This window comes from Pseudopipra pipra, chromosome 21, assembly GCF_036250125.1.
Source record: "Pseudopipra pipra isolate bDixPip1 chromosome 21, bDixPip1.hap1, whole genome shotgun sequence".
Lineage (NCBI taxonomy): Eukaryota > Metazoa > Chordata > Aves > Passeriformes > Pipridae > Pseudopipra > Pseudopipra pipra.
In genome coordinates, this window is record NC_087569.1 from 11,375,456 (window position 1) to 11,391,146 (window position 15,691).

Genomic DNA, 15,691 nt, shown 5'->3' on the forward strand with positions numbered 1-15,691 from the left:
GCTGTGCTCATGCCTGTGCCATCCCATTGGGAGCTCCCCATGGCAGCTCAGAGCTCAGAGCTGTGCTCATGCCTGTGCCATCCCATGGGGAGCTCCCCATGGCAGCTCAGAGCTGTGCTCATGCCTGTACCATCCCATGGGGAGCTCCCCATGGCAGCTCAGAGCTGTGCTCATGCCTGTGCATTGGGGAAGCAGGGGGGCTCGGGCCATCACTGCCATACAATGGGGGGGTTTACGTTCCACTCACCCCTGACCCTCCCCTCAGACAGCACTGTTGCTTCCCTCACACCTGAGCCAAGTTCCCCTTTTGAGACAAGGCTCTGGATAGCCAGCAGGGAAAGGGAAAACTAAACGGTTCAAAAATAAATAATTTTAAGTACAGAGCTGAGATTTTCTACACCCCCACATACACAAACTTGGGCTTGGGTTTTCTGACTATGGCTCCTAAGTCCTTATGTTTTTTGGAGGCCACGAATGACACTGAGTCTTCTGTGATACTGTAATAGGAAGTGCCTGAAATGACAAATTAGGAGAAAGAGTGTTTGTGACAGTGATAAAGGGAAAGTTTAAGGCTTGTATTTAGATAAATTGGCTGGAAAATTTGATCCACACAGTCTTTCAAATACGATTATACAAACATAATTTGCATAAATATTATAATTAAAATTCTGCCTATGGCATAATAAAACAGGGAAAATAGTATTAAATGATCAGGGCATTTGAATGTTTGAAATATAACTGTGTGATGTTTCATGCTATCCATTAAATAAGTAATGTATTGCAAAATCTATCAAAGCAAACGGAAATTAAGCCAGATAAGGCTGGCTTTTTATTTTGCATGGGGTTTTTTTCTGAGGCTATCGTTCCTTTCAGAGCCCATTTGATTTTTCCAAGGTACTAACTCAGAGTAATTATAACTGGATCTGCTGTAGTGCTGTGGCTCTCCGGGTGCTGTAACTGCAGCATGTGCCAACGAGCAGCTTATGGGCCATGACCTGTCATTCTTGGGTGGGAGCCCCATCCTGTACCCTGCTCTGTGCCATCTCCTGGCACCTGGAACTGCTGCACAGAGCCTGGCTCAGCCTCGGGTGTCACCTGTGGGCAGCACAGGCCCTGTCCCTGAGGGCTGGCCCAGCCAGGCTGCCACACGCAGCACGTGCAGACCTGGGGAACCTGTGCCAGATGCCAGCACCCTTCCTCCAGGTGTGTCTCCACACTGGAGCACTGTTATTTCCAAGTGCCTTTTGCAGGCAGACTCTCCCACCCTGCCGTACACTGACACATTTCACACAAACAACAGATTGCTGAGCCCTGCTGGGTTTGGAGCTCACGGTGACGGGGCTGCTGCCACTCAGCAGTTGCTACTTTCTTCTGCCTACGCTGACTCCCACAGCCCCTGCCACCTTATTCTCTGTGCCCCATCACCTCCCTGGGCACGGCACTCCCTGTGCCCTTGGCAATGGGCTACCACAGTCCCACTTTCATTCTGCCACGCCTTGCACGGGGTTCTCATTAGGAGATGTTAATGAGGCACAGCAGGCAGTGTGATGGGCACAGGCAGTACGTGGGTTCAGCAGCTACTGATCACACATGGTAAGCATTAAACATGGTTCTCAGCATCAAACCAAGCTGCTGGACACTGGCACTGGCTGGACAAGGGACTCCCCATCTGCTCCTAGCACATGACCAATGCCAGTGCCCACTCCCTGAGGTGCAGGCACAGCGAGCAGGGTCCGGATCCCCCTGCCCAGCTCAGCCTGCTGTGCCCACAGCCACCTTGTGGCTTCTGCCAGGGAGAAGGGGAACCTGCACTCACAGCATGAACCCCCCACTCAGAGAGCAGATTGGGCTATTTATTCTATCTATTGCCTCAACCTGGTAGAGACCCAAGGATGAAAGGGCAAGTAGGAAATGAGCTTCAAAATGCACAAGGAAATATCCTTCCTTATCAGCCACTGCTTTGTCCCTGCCACTGCCAAGGTCTCTTTAAGTAAACCAGAAAGAAAAATAAGACAATAAAGAAAACTTAAGAACAGTTTACTGAAGCATTTAAACTGCTGCAAGGTACGTCGATCCATTGATATAAATCCTCCACTTTCTCCACCTCCAGGCCTGCAAACAAGGCAGTCTCGCTCCTAATGTCGCTTCCACTGCTGAAAATTTGTGACATCAATAAAATCCTGGTTTGTCAGTACAAATGGAATTTTAAATTGAATTCTTATCAAATTAGCCTTTCATCAAGGTCATGCAATATTGTGTGAATAACCTTTTCCGAGGCTGTGTATATGCTGCCAGAGGTGAGAACGACACAAATTCTAATGAGATTACTCAGCTGGAGCACTCAATAACAGGCGATGGAGGAGCCGGGGTGACATTAGGTTTAGCGATAATTTAAGTAAATGGCTACACCGATGCTCGAAGCACAATGCTTCACCCCCCATCTCGGCTGCAAACCCACACACGCAGCACCTCTCTCACAGTTCTAAGCAGCCCCAGAGCAGTCACGGCTCCAGTCCGGCAGAACCAAATAGCATTTCCTGGAGGAACCGGGAAGAATTGTAGATGCATCCCCTCTGCTGGCTCCCTGGTGCAATAAAATTTCCCTTCATTTCAGGTGAATGGTATTTTGCAACAGCAGCTGGAGGGATTTTCTATCAGCCTTGCACCTCATCACCAAATTTGTGGTAAAAAGCTGTTTTTCAGCATGAGGAGCTCAGTGCTCAAGGAGCTGGCAGGAGCTCAGGGGGTCTCGTGTGCATGTTCTGTGAAGCGAGGGCACAGCCTCACTGCCTCACTGGCTCCAAGGAGATCCCGTCCCCGTGTCAGACACTGCCCACAGCTCACCCAGACAGGGGCACTGAGCAGGGTGCCAGGAGGGGGTAACACTGCCCCAGCCCCCCAGCACCCGCCGTGCCGGCCTTGGGAGCTGCAGGACCCACCTGAGAAACTGTTCCTGCCATGATGGAATAATCCTGACAAACGAATGTGAGCTGCTGCTATCCTTTTGGATAACATCTTGCAGTCAAATATGTAGATCAAACTACACAATCAAGAAATAAACTATCCAGCTGCTAAAGCCTTCTTCCTAAATAACAAAATAGCCACGTATTTGACAACTCCAAAAAATATTTCAGCAAACATAATAGAGAAGATAATGCTAATTAGGCTGGTACTTTATGCCATAACACTCTTGAATGCCTATAAAAATACAATATTTTCAGCAAAAGATAATTGAAAAGATTATTTGGCTTATCTAAAATAAGTTTTTCCAAGCCTCAGCACATCTGTTACAAGAATTCCTGCAGATACACGATGCAACGCTGTTGGCTCAATGGACTGTTCATCACTTTGAGAAAGAGATGGATAAAGACATAGAGGGTTTTGTTCGTGATGGCTCCCTTTGGCAACAAATGGACATAATCACTTTTTATCAGATCTGTGGAAAAGTGGAAGTGACTGAACAAGTCCAGGGAAACAGCTGAAGTCCCAAATGCTTGAGCGCTGTGGGACAGCCCAGGGCAGCCTCCTGGGTGGGTGGGCAGGGGGGCACCACGGCAGGCTGGGCGATCTGCTTGCACAGGTACAAGTTGATGTAAACGCTGTGCTGACATTTCCCTGCAAACCCGCACGATTTGCTGTCTGTTGCTAAGTTACGTGTTTATCCAGCGCGGATCCCTCCAGCACCACACGGAGGGCGGCTCTTGCAGATGCAGCTTCGGCATTTGCTTTCAATGACAACTCAAACTGAGCATTTGTTTTTAGCACATGTTCTTGCTGTTAGGATCTGCAGGATGAACCCTTGCAGCACAGACAGGTGTACCTGAAAGCCTCTGTCTGGAGAGGCTTTGGCAGAGGGGGAAATCCAGGCTTGGCTGCAACAACCCAACGGATGGTGAGGGAGCTGCAGTACCCAAGGGCTGTGGATGCAGCCAAGGGAAACACAACAGTTCTGAGAATATTTTGATATTTAAAAATTGAGCATTTCAAACCTGAAGGTCCACAAATTCCTTGTCTTTATCCTTCCCTGCTTGTCCCCCTCCCTAAATGCTCCAGCTCCAGGCAGACTGAGCAACACCTTTTGCTTTCAGCCAGGTCTGTACAGTGCCATGGTGTTTGCACTGGTGGTCCCTCCAGCTCACAAGGGAGGAGGAAAACATCTTGATGTCTTGTTTTGGGATCTCTTGGGGCTCTCTCTCATATGGATGTGTCCCTACCACCCCAGGAACCTTGGCTGCACTCACCTCACATGCTACTGGGGCCACAAGCAAGTCTTCCTGGTGAGCACCCCTGGGTACCTCACCCCTGTGAGGCAGGATTTTTATAAGTCTCAGAATTTCTGTAAATATTTACTCCTGTTCAATCAGTATCTGCTTTACAAGGCAGCTGAGCACAGACCAAGAGAGAGGCAAAGGGGCCAGTGCTCAACTCTGCTCCTCACACAAGTGAAGCAGCATCTCATTATTCTGGGGCAGAAGCCCAGAACTGGTCCTCAGCAGCCTCTCATCCAGAAGCTGCTCTGCTGGTTCTAAGTGGACTCCTGGCATGAATCAGGTTTATCCATGTGCTGAAGGGCCCACTGTCCGTGTTCAATATTCAAAATACACTAAGCACAATGTTTGTGAAAAGTGTCAAATGCAATAATATATTCCTGTGTTTAACTTCAGGCTACCCCCTTGACAACCTCACTGAAAAGTGTTAGAATTGGACAAGATTTCCCAGGAGTAAAAGAAATCCATGTTCATATGCTTATAAAGGCTGACAGGTGAACAAACTCTTCTACAGGGCAATTGCAGACGCTCTAAGTGACATTTTAAATTCTTAAGAATTTTCCATTTGCAAATAGAAGTTGCCTTGCAAAACAACAAGCAAACCAGACTTCCCAGAAACTGGCCCTTTCTGTTGCCTTCTCACGGTTTTCTTTTCCAGATGAGAAAAGAATGATCTGTGGTTGGGGGGAAAAGAAGGCCGCTCAGAAATGGACTTTTGCATCTACCCCTTTTTAATAATTTATGGAAGAGTAATAGGCCAGATACAGCACTAATTTTTATCGTAAACAACTCTGGGAACATATTTTACTCAGAGCCTTTAGCACAGAAAACAGATTAACTGGAAAAGCTAATGGTATAGTGCAGTATAAATATTTACACAAGCATTTGACTAAATCCTTTATTAACAGGTCAAGTTTTCTCTGAATTTTTCACCTTTTGTTATGAGATTTTTAATGGGTTTATACCTTCCCAGGCTTTAAAAACTCCTCAAGGGAGGGGGACACAGCCCCTGAGGAACCCAGCTCTTACTGCTGTGCTATTTCCATCCTGTTGGCACTAACAAAAGAGGATTATGCCTAAATTCCTGTGCCCCTACATGGGACAGGATGCCCCAGAGAGTGAAGAGCAGCCAAGGGGCTGCAGAAGCCCCATGGCTGTGTTGCTGTCAAGTGGATTCAGCAGTCTGCTCAGAAACAGGGTAGGAAGTGTGGTTTGCACTCATCAATTATCCATTTTGTCATTCCAAAAAAAAAAAAAAAGATTGGGGGAAATTGCCACCCAGGTCACCATTTAACACAGTTGTGATGAACATCTCAGACTCTCCTGGGGTCACAACTCATTCAGCTCAACCTGCCAGTCCTGCCTGTGCCCAAATGAATCCCATGAACCCAAGGCACTGCTGGAGGCAGGGGAGAGCTGGGCCATCCTCTGGGCTACCCACCCCAGCAGCCCTGTAGCACCCAGCCACCACTGGAGGTTTGTTAGGACTTTTGTAAGGATTTCTTCCTACAAAAAGCTTGTCTTGAGAGGGAACAAGAGGAAAGGCACCCTTGGACAGGAAGAGGTCTGTGGGGAGACATCCTTATCAGCATCATTAGTGATGTCTAACTGGCAGTTCAGAGCCAAGGAAGAGGTGAGATTGTTCCCCCTCTCCTGCTGCTCCAATCTGTCCCCAGTCGACAGAAGGTGCTCGTTTTGCACAGACCTGGCACAGTGATGATTTACCCCAGCCACAGCTCCCACCCTGCAAATGTTCAAATAGTCTGTCTCATGTCTCATGGTTCTCCAGTCATGCAGATAATTTTGTTCTTAATTAAACAAATGCCACAATGACAGCTGGGAATTAGCAGCTGTAGTTTGACCAAGGAAGTGTGATACCTCCTTTAATTAAAAGAAAAACCCTCAAAATTTCCCTAATGAAATCTCCACTCTGATAAGATGGAGCAGCTATGAACGGAAAGCAAGACATGACAGAGCAGCGCAGTGATTCAGTAGATGCAATTTTCTTGAGAGAAAATACTTCAACTATCAAGAAAAGAAAAGAAGCTGTGGAAGTTGCAAGAAGTCAGCTTTCCAATCGATTTTCAGCCTGACTTTGTAGAGCGTCATTCCCAAGTAATGACTAGGAAAATGTACAGCATCCCAATTACATCCAGGAGTACTAAAAACTGGAGCTATAGAACTTAACAGTGACAGCTCAGACTGTGTTACACAATATCTTTTATTTCCTAAGGAGGCAGGGATCTGCAGCAGAGGATATGAGGCAGCCAGAGATTCAAATCTGTTTTGGTGTTTTTTTTTTTAATATTGGCTCTTTTCTCCACCTCAGAGCTACCCAATGTATTTACATATTCTGACACACCAGACTTGCTCTCTTGATAGATAAAATATGCAACTCTATTTAAAAATAGAGAATCTCTCTCTGGATTTTTTCCTAAATAACATCAGATACATTAAGAGACTCCCACTGGTGTAAAATCTCCTCCTACTCATCAGACTTTGAACACTGCCCCTCTGGACCCAACCCTTAAAATGCTCCTTACGTTGGGCAAGGTAACACTGAGGGCTCTGTGCCACCCCTCCCAGGCCAGAGCCCCCTCTGTGGCCAGGGGCAGGGACAAAGCTGGAGCCCTGCAAACCTGCCCCACGTCACCACCATCACACCTGCCTTGTACACCAACACAAGTGTCTCATCCAGCTCCTCCCCTGCATCACAACACTGATGCAAACAGACATGCTGTGATTATTAGCCAGTGGTTCAGAAAAACAGGAGCAGAGACCGTGGGGAACTGGTGCTGAGTGGCCAAAGACAGATTTCTGCGGAGCTGAGGCGGCTGCCATCTGAAATGGGGGGTTCTCAATGTTTTGCAGTCTTAGGAAATTATAGTTTGCCTCCAGACAATCATTTCACAACAAATTTGGAAGAGGATACATACTGTCCTTGTGGACTCTGGGGTTTGCCATAGGGAGTAAATATACAACAAGTGGAAACTGGGTCAGGTTGCTAAGGACAAGTGTAACAACAAGACAAATATACAAGGACAAACCCAGGAAACCAGGGGGGACACAATTAACAGTAGAAATTTGGGATAATCAAGTCTTTCCATTGTCCATGACCAAGAGAAAGCCTGGTTGGTGCAAAAAGGGGGCAAGTGTTCTGTCGGAAAAAGGAGCAGCAAAGAGGATTCCGTGTGCACACAGGCAGCCTGGGCTTGCTGAGCTTCTCCCTGCCCCACCGAGCTGCTTGCCCACATTTGCAGCACAGACACCCTCAGAGCCCATCCCGCCTCAGGTCTGACTGTGACTTCCCACAGCAACCAGCTCCCTGAGCCTCTGCTGGAAGCATTGCACATGTTCCTGTCCTCTTTAAAAAGCACTTGGAGACCTGAGGTAGCAAAGTGCTGTTTGGTAGCTGAATTGCCTTTTGATCATCAAAGCACACCCTTAACACCAGATCAGTAGGATTAGGGCATGGCCCAAAACAGCATCCTGCCTCTGGCACAGGAGGAAAGGAAAGGGGAGGAAAAATGAACCTGCCAGCAAGGTCACTGTGCTGCAGCAAGGTCAGCCTTCCCCCTGCCATGGTGAGAGGCTCCAGCTGTACCCCCAGCCCCACCATGGTACTCAAAGAAGATAGTCCCTTTTATCAGGGACTTTGCCTAAAACAAGCCATTCTGGCATCAGCCAGAATGCCAAGGTTTGCACAGCAATATCAACCACCAGGATAGAGGACTGGGCTGCACTTGACTGACTGGGGTTTGCTGGCAAATAATCACTCAGCTGAGGACTCCCAGGGATGGACAGGATTCAGCTGTGAGCTGACTGAGGATGTGGGTTCCCTGAAAGGCCATTAGCAACAGCCAGTTTTCTCCAGATTTCCCTACCTAGGCACACACAGCTGCTCACTGGGGAGAGTGGGGCCAGTCCCTGCCCCAGCACCACAGAGTGCCCCCAGAACCCATATACTGTTCAAATGGAACTTGATAAACCAGAGGCTTTATCCTAATCCAATCTCCCTATTTTCTCTTTCTTTTGTTTATTCCTTTTATGTTTCTGCTGTTTGTTGCTTCAAAATGACCCACCTTTCCTGGTGGAGGAGCTGCAGATGTGCTCACCTCTAATGTTATTTCCCTCCTTCCCTCCTGTTGGGCTCAGCTTTTATCTTGCTTAGTCATGACAAGATTGGTAAAAATTACTGACATTAATAACTTGAGTTGTTCAGAGAAGCAACAGTTAACATCATGCTTTCAGCCCTGGCACCTGGAGCTCTCCATCCCCACATGCCAGCAGGGCATGGCACTGGTGAGGCACTGGTATGGCAGCACCTGACTCGTGCCCCTGTGGGTGACAGCACTCCATCCCTGGCATCCCTGCAGCCTGGCACCAGGCACCTGCAGCCAATGGAGCAAGCTGCTGTCATGTGCTTCATCTTGGCTGTCTCTAGTCGGGGCAGAGGACAGTTTTTCCTCCCAAAGCAGGCAGCAGCAGTGCCCAGACAGCAGCAGGTTCCACTCAGCTGGGTCTGAACCGAGGGCAGGAGCAGATGTGTCCCACTCCAAGCAGCTCCACAGGGATGGAGCAGCTTTACACCATGCTCATTACCCTTTGTGTATTCCTTCATTGTTTGCAACGGCACACACGGGATCGCAGTGATGTATTATTTATGAGAAATAAATATTAATCAATATGAATAAATATTTATGCATGCATAAAGAAGAACGGCAATGGATGATGGCCACTGACTGGTGGTGAATGTCCTTGCACTCAGGGACTTGGCAAACAGTATAAATACATCAAGCAGACATACAAATACACTCCCTCCCTCTCTGGGTCTCAAATGCCAGGTGTAAACACACAACATTAATATCAGCTACACACCAATGCTTTTTTAAAACTACAGCACAATAAAACCTTGTGATTCAGGGGCTGTGGAGGTGAATGGGATTTGAAACTGCCCCAGCACCTGACAGGGATGGGGCTCAGGGGATGGGGCTGAATGGACACAGGCGAACCATCCCTGCAGCAGGACTGTCTGTCCCCCACGGCACAGGACAGGGCTTCCCTGGCACAGGAGAGTCACCAAAGGAAGGGGAAGAACCAACCAAGCTGAGAATCCTTAGAAAAACTGAAAGTCAAAGAGAAAGGAGGACTCACAACCGCAGCGGGAGCTGTTGGTAATCAGTATGTGCCACCATATGTTTTAATAATTTCAGATTTCTCACATGTCTCTAGGGAACCTCAGAGGGGTTTCCACGCTCTTCACTCAGTTTTCAAACTTATGGCTGTTATCATCAATAAAAGATTTAGTTTACTCACTGTTGCAGCCATATAATGAAAACCAGGTGCAGCTATGTAATATTTCTCTTTAATTACTATTTGTGGCATGAAAAAGAAGAATTAATTATTCTGCATTGTTAGAACAGGATGAACCACCTACTAATTACAAACCTGATTTTCATTCGGGTGATGCTGCACAACATTCTATTAGTCCAAGTAAACATCAGCATCAGTTTTAATAATTTTTTGTCTTTCTCCCTGCATGAAACACCTACCTGATGGGAACAGATACACAGTTACAGAGTTACAGCTCTTTCCCTTCACACACCAGGTCCAGAGACATAAAACACGTTCCCTCCACATCCTTAGAGTGAAAGAGTTTTCCTTGTCTACCCACTCCAGCTATTTTCTCTTGTGTCAAGTTTGGTTTTATGACTTATGGGTGAAAAGTGTGAATTCAAGGAAAACGTAGTCTTCCATTATTTATTCATACTATCCTTCAAAGTTACCCCACTCAAGAATCCACAACCATTTCTTTATTTGAACTGCGTGCAGGCACGAACGGATGTGTCTGTTGAGTGTTAGTTCTGCTAATGCACTTCCTGACAGTCAATTTTTAATTCCTGGCAGGGGTCTGATGTCCAAATCTCACCAAAAAAAGAAGAAATTCACAAAAATTCCTATTCACAAAGGAGTTGTGTTAGCACTTACTGAATGCCAGTTTGTGATGAGAAGGCTCTAGTGTTCCTAAATTATGCATGGCTGTGCATCCAGCAGATCCTTTGCTTTATTTGCTAGAGTCTCACTTGCCAGAGCACTCCAGGGAAGGAGGAGAGGCTTCTGTCAACATGAATACAGTCAACCAGAGAAAGAGGATTTCACCAATTAGCTGATCAAGTTCCTTAATTCTGGTATTTTTCCTCTCTCCCTCTCCCCCAGCCCCGTTTCTGCTGCCCTCGGGGACGGCAGGGGCAGGGACCACAGGCTCCACTTGCAGCCTGCGTGGGAATGATGACACTGCAACATGTGGGGCTGTGTCTCTCCTCCTCCCCCAGCCTGGCAGCAGCACTGACAACGTGTGACTCAAGCACACCTACACTTGTGCATCCCCTGAGCATCCCAGAGCCACCTTTGCCATACGCCTGCAATGGTGCAGAGCCCACTGAGCACCCCTCCTGTAGTCAGGATTGAAACAAACCTGTTTAGGAAAGAAAGCCCTCAAAATGCAGCACTTCAAACCTCTCAAATTGTTTTGTTTGGATTTTATTGGAAAGGAGACTTGGAGGGGGCTGGCTTTGAAGCATTTCTTATTTTGAAGTTAATTGTGCTGTTAGTTATCACTCAATCCATCAGAGAGCACAAGATGGTACAAGCCAGACCCCTGTGCTGGGCAGATATCAATATTCATGTAAAACAGAATCAACTGAAGCACTGATTTAGCTGAACAGAAATTATTTTACTGCAGCAAAGCAAAACCATTTAAAAACATTATTAGCCTAGTAAATCTGTTTTGTTGTTGTTTTGTTCCAGACTGGAACAAAATCTCAAGGCTGTTAAAGCCCCACAAAACCAACTCAGAGTAAGCTGTTTGTTTCAATGTTTTTAAAGAGACAACTGAATTCCCAGTCACATCCTGAAATTACCATCAATCAATCCAGTCACTCCAGCATGTTCATCAGCTATAGGTTTACTAACCCAGGCTGTTTAAGGAAATAACTAGCTGTTAACTGCTGTTAACTGCACCAATCTTCCTAATTATTTAACAGAGCTATAAACTGGCTGTCTCTGACATCATTAGACTTGAAAAAGCAAACAAAATCCATTTGATAAACTCCGAAGTGCTGCAGAGGGCGGGTAGAAAACCAAGCATGGTCTTCCTTCCCAACACAGGGACACTCCTGGCCATGTCCCCAGCCCAGTTCCTGGCAGCAGTGCCCACACTGGCTCCTGCAGCCTTGGTGCTGGAGACCAGCACGGGCCAGGAACAGGCACAGAACTTCTTTGTGCTCCTTTGAGATTTCATTTCTTCATCCATTACCATTCTTGTTTCCCAGGTGCTCTGCCTCCCTTCCAGCTACAACCCCATACAAGCTGTGTGTTCCCTGGGATCAGCCAGGGACAATCCTGTCCTGAGTTCACATCTTGCAGCAGGATTTGGAGATTTTCTCTTCCAGTCCAACATTCCAATCCCGTCTCTTAGGCAACTCTACGTGACTCACTGTGCTTGATCTCCTACCACTGCACAGGTATAAGGACTCCTGTTCCATGGCAGCCATCAGCAGTTCCTAATGCTCTGCTTCTTTGATCTGAACTTGATAAACCTCAAATGAACATTGCTGGGGTCCCCCTGCACCCCACAAGGCTACTGGGGCTCCAAGTTGATTTCCTACTGAGCAGAGCAACTCACTCAGCAGCCCCCAAGGTCCTTCCCCAAAGTCATACCCCTGCCTGTTGGCTGAGTGTCCAGCTCAGACTCCTCAGACCCCCCTGTCCCAGCCCACAGGGCAGGCAGACAGAGCCAGCTGGATCCAGTGCAGCTGTCTTCTCCTCTTCTCCCACCTGGCAGACATGGCTCTTTACAGCTGACTAAGATGAATGCCCATATCCATGGCAGTCTCCTCAGCACAGTGCCCACAGCAGCACCGACCAGAGAAGGTGCTTGTACTCAACGTGTTTCAGTGTATCCTGGCAGCTCTGCCAGTCCTGTGCTGGCAATCAGGAGCCTGAGCTGAAAACAATTAAAAATGGAATGGCATGGCTCTCTTACCTGGGAATTGACCCAGAAAGGAGATTAGAATAAGGCTGTGGGAAAAAGCATGAGGTAGTTTACAGCTCCAGTGTTCTCCCTCTGAGCCAAGTGTGCAATGAATAATGATAAGCCTCAGCCTGATGTTGCTCCTACTATCATAAGCACAGGGTTTTTTCTGTGGATTTGAGGGGTTTTGTTTTGGTTTTTCTCGTTTTTCTTTTCAAACTGTACACACACATGCTCTGCCATGCATGGAAGCAGCAAGCCCACAGAGTCCACCCCACCAGCCCTCCACACTGCACCCTGGCTGTGCTTGAAGCAAGTGACTCAGCTTCAGGCTCAGAGTAGCTGCTCCTGCACAACACGGCTGCTGGAGACAGATGCAAGAAGGGAAAGCCATTGGTTATTTCTTTGCCATTGCTTCTTTCCTTTGCCTCAATTCCTAATACAGATTTTATGTACAAAGAACTCTAAGAAATGCCAATAGAGCAGGGGAGACCTAAGTGCTCACGTTGATGATGGTCTGAAGGATGGTATGGATTAATTGCAGCTCTCCAGGACTGAGAACTGTAACCACGAATCCATAATCATCACAGACAACTGCTGAACACAACAGCTGCTCAGGCTCCCCATTAAACATATTTATAGTGGTGGCAATTCAGAAAACAGACACTGCTTTATGGAGAGTTAAAAAGTGATACCATTTGCAACACACACACACACACATTAAACAACCATAAAGCTCCCCCCTGCACGGCACAGCATTGTAATAGATGTTGGCATTATGTCAGGAAAAGCAGTTTCCTGGATTCAGCCACATTAATGTTCACCCTAATGAACTCTCTGGAGGAACTGTCATAAATGACAGAATACCATAAGAGAGCTTTGCTGCCAATAGAGGCCAGCGAGAGCCCAGACTGTGATTACATCCATGAGACGAGCTCTGAGCTGTGATTTTCTGAGGCAAGGCAGTGATATTTCTGGTTTATCAGTTATTCATTGGGTTAAGCTCGCTGCTTTTATCTCTGCAGTAGCATTTGAAGTAGGATTCATGGAAAAGAACTTTAAAGATGCCCTCCAAAGTTATTAGAGATAATAATTGAAATAGTTCTTTTGCCTGACAAAAAAGCCAATGGCTAAAATTATTCAAGCCTTTAAAAATCAGATAATAAACTAAGTTTCTTCCTACTGGTAATCAGCTCATTTCATTGCAAAGATCTCAGTAAATTCAGCTTGGTTAACTCCAGTCTTCTTAGAGAAGGTTATTCAGCAGTGAGTAGTTTAATTTTACTTCTTGGTTTTTTGATTTTTGGTTGTTTGTGGGGTTTTTTGTTTTTTTGTTTTTGTTTTTTTTTTTTAAGTTGTGTAAGCCCTAGGGAAGAAGAAGAGAGATGGGACCACATGGGAATATTTCTTTCTGTTCAGTTGCCACGTTCAGTGCACCCAGGGAAGTTCACTCACAAGAAAGCATTTACCCTGAGACATGCACAGGTCTCAGGAGCTGGGGCCATTCCCAGTGAGTGACCTGCACAGCCAGTCCTACATGGCAACAAGAGTCCCTCTCACCCAGCACACCTTTCTCATGTAGAGCATGGCAATCCTGCTCAGATATTCACAATCCAGTTACAGCTCTGACTACCACCCTTTCTGCTGTGACATCCAACCAACAGAGAACTTACTTCAGCAAGCAACTACCAAATGTAACATCACCAACCGCTCTCAGACTATTTCCCACTTTATTTCAGGAATGTAGGTACATGCCTTCCCATCCACAGTGACTGTCATCCAAGGACAGCAGCATTTCTGCATTGGTTGCACCTCAAACAGACCTCTACCCTTCTCCTGTTTTGCTTCATTCCTTTTTCAGCACCTTTCTGCCTAATTTCAGCTCATTTTGCTGTTTTCTGCCCCCTTCCCTCTCCAACTCACAGCTGACCACAGAACACACAGGACTTCGAGTCACACTGTCATGCCAAGGGTCTGTCATTAGTCCAAACCAGCTCCATCACTTCTGGCGAAGAGTGATTTTATAGAAATTGGAACTGCAGCCTCATTTCCCGAGGAACAGATACTCAAGTTTTGGATCCAGACTCCAGCCCCCATGCTACAGTCCTCTCCTCCCTTGGAGCAGGATGGAGCCTACACAGCAGAGTGCAGGGAAGAGCAGCCTGACACAGAATAATTTCCCCAAAATTCCCAGGGCCGGCAAGGGACAAGACACCAGATGTGCTGTGTTTCACACCCCCCCAAAGGCAATGACAGCTCTCTGCACCCAGGACCTGCTGGGATCAATTAATCAACCCTCTGCCTCCACTGCCCAGCAGCGTGGCAGAAGCAAAGCCAGGTGACACTCCCACCTTCCTCCCTGGGCTCTGCCACAGCTTTGCAGGAAAACAAACACTACTGCAGTTTTGCAGTCCCCCTTCTTTGCTTCCTTCTTTAATCCCTACAAAGGGGGGCCAGTAGGAGATAATAGAGCCTCCTGTGAGATTGAAGCAATTTACCAAGTCAAAGGTGTCCTCATTTAATAATCTCCACACCTCCATCACCCTGACAGCATGTCTTCAGCAAGCCATTACAGTCTGAAAAGCAGTGGGGACAGGAGATAGGGAGGCCTGTCACAGTCACTGGTGAGCTCACTCCACAGCTTACCTGTCAGCTGCAATCAGGCATCCAGAGATTCCTCTGCTGCAGATCTGAAAGAAAGAAAGAAAAAAAGAAAAATCAATCACCATCATCCTGATGTGAGAAAATCCCCAGTGCTCCAGACATGCCAGGTAATTCATCACTTCCTCATAACATACATCAGTCCCTTGCTCCTCATCAAAACTAAACCCACCAAGAATTGAAACACAGAAGGCAGTCCTGCCTCTATGGAGCACTCCCAACCCTCTCCCTCCCAAACCCCTAAACCCCCCAACAATAACTATTACAAAGCTGCTCACCCCAAGGAGTCGAGCTTGCTTCAGTCCTGAAAAGAACATAAACGGGGGTGATGACGGAGCCATTAAACCAAGACTTCTCCTGGTGTTAGGAGCAGAAAAGCTCTGGAGACAGCCCAGAGCTGAGTCTTTCAGGAGTCCTCAGGAGAGCTTTTGATGTTGATGATGATGTCAGCCCATCATCCCTCCACAGCCAGATTCCAAATACCCAAATCTCTTGCCTAGGCTCAGCCAGCTACAGAACCCCAAGACAAACAGGGACAAAGGCAAAGGGGAGTCACCTTCCTGCATTTATCCACCCACTAATCCCTCCCCTCCTGGAGTGCCTCACCTGCTCTACTGACCCTGACAGGTGGGGAGGGTAACTGAGCCCACCTGAGGGCTTGGGGCTGGGCCTAGAGAGACTTCTCACATTCCTGTGGTACAGAGGGAGCTCAGGCACCAGCACTTGGCTT

At 47.2% G+C, this 15,691-nt stretch overlaps 1 long non-coding RNA gene across 2 annotated transcripts in view; it reads right to left on the reverse strand.

Annotated features, from left to right (window-relative positions):
* LOC135425669 (uncharacterized) overlaps positions 1-15,376 on the reverse strand; it is a 45,041-nt gene extending 29,665 nt beyond the window's left edge. The window contains exons 1-2 of one of the 2 annotated variants that reach the window (XR_010435691.1): positions 15,240-15,376; positions 14,947-14,990 (exon numbers count right to left, since the gene is read on the reverse strand). This is a non-coding gene — a long non-coding RNA (uncharacterized LOC135425669). The remainder of the gene's footprint in view (positions 1-14,946; positions 14,991-15,239) is intronic. The other variant, XR_010435692.1, reaches the window with a different exon arrangement.
* Positions 15,377-15,691: the final 315 nt, after the last annotated feature.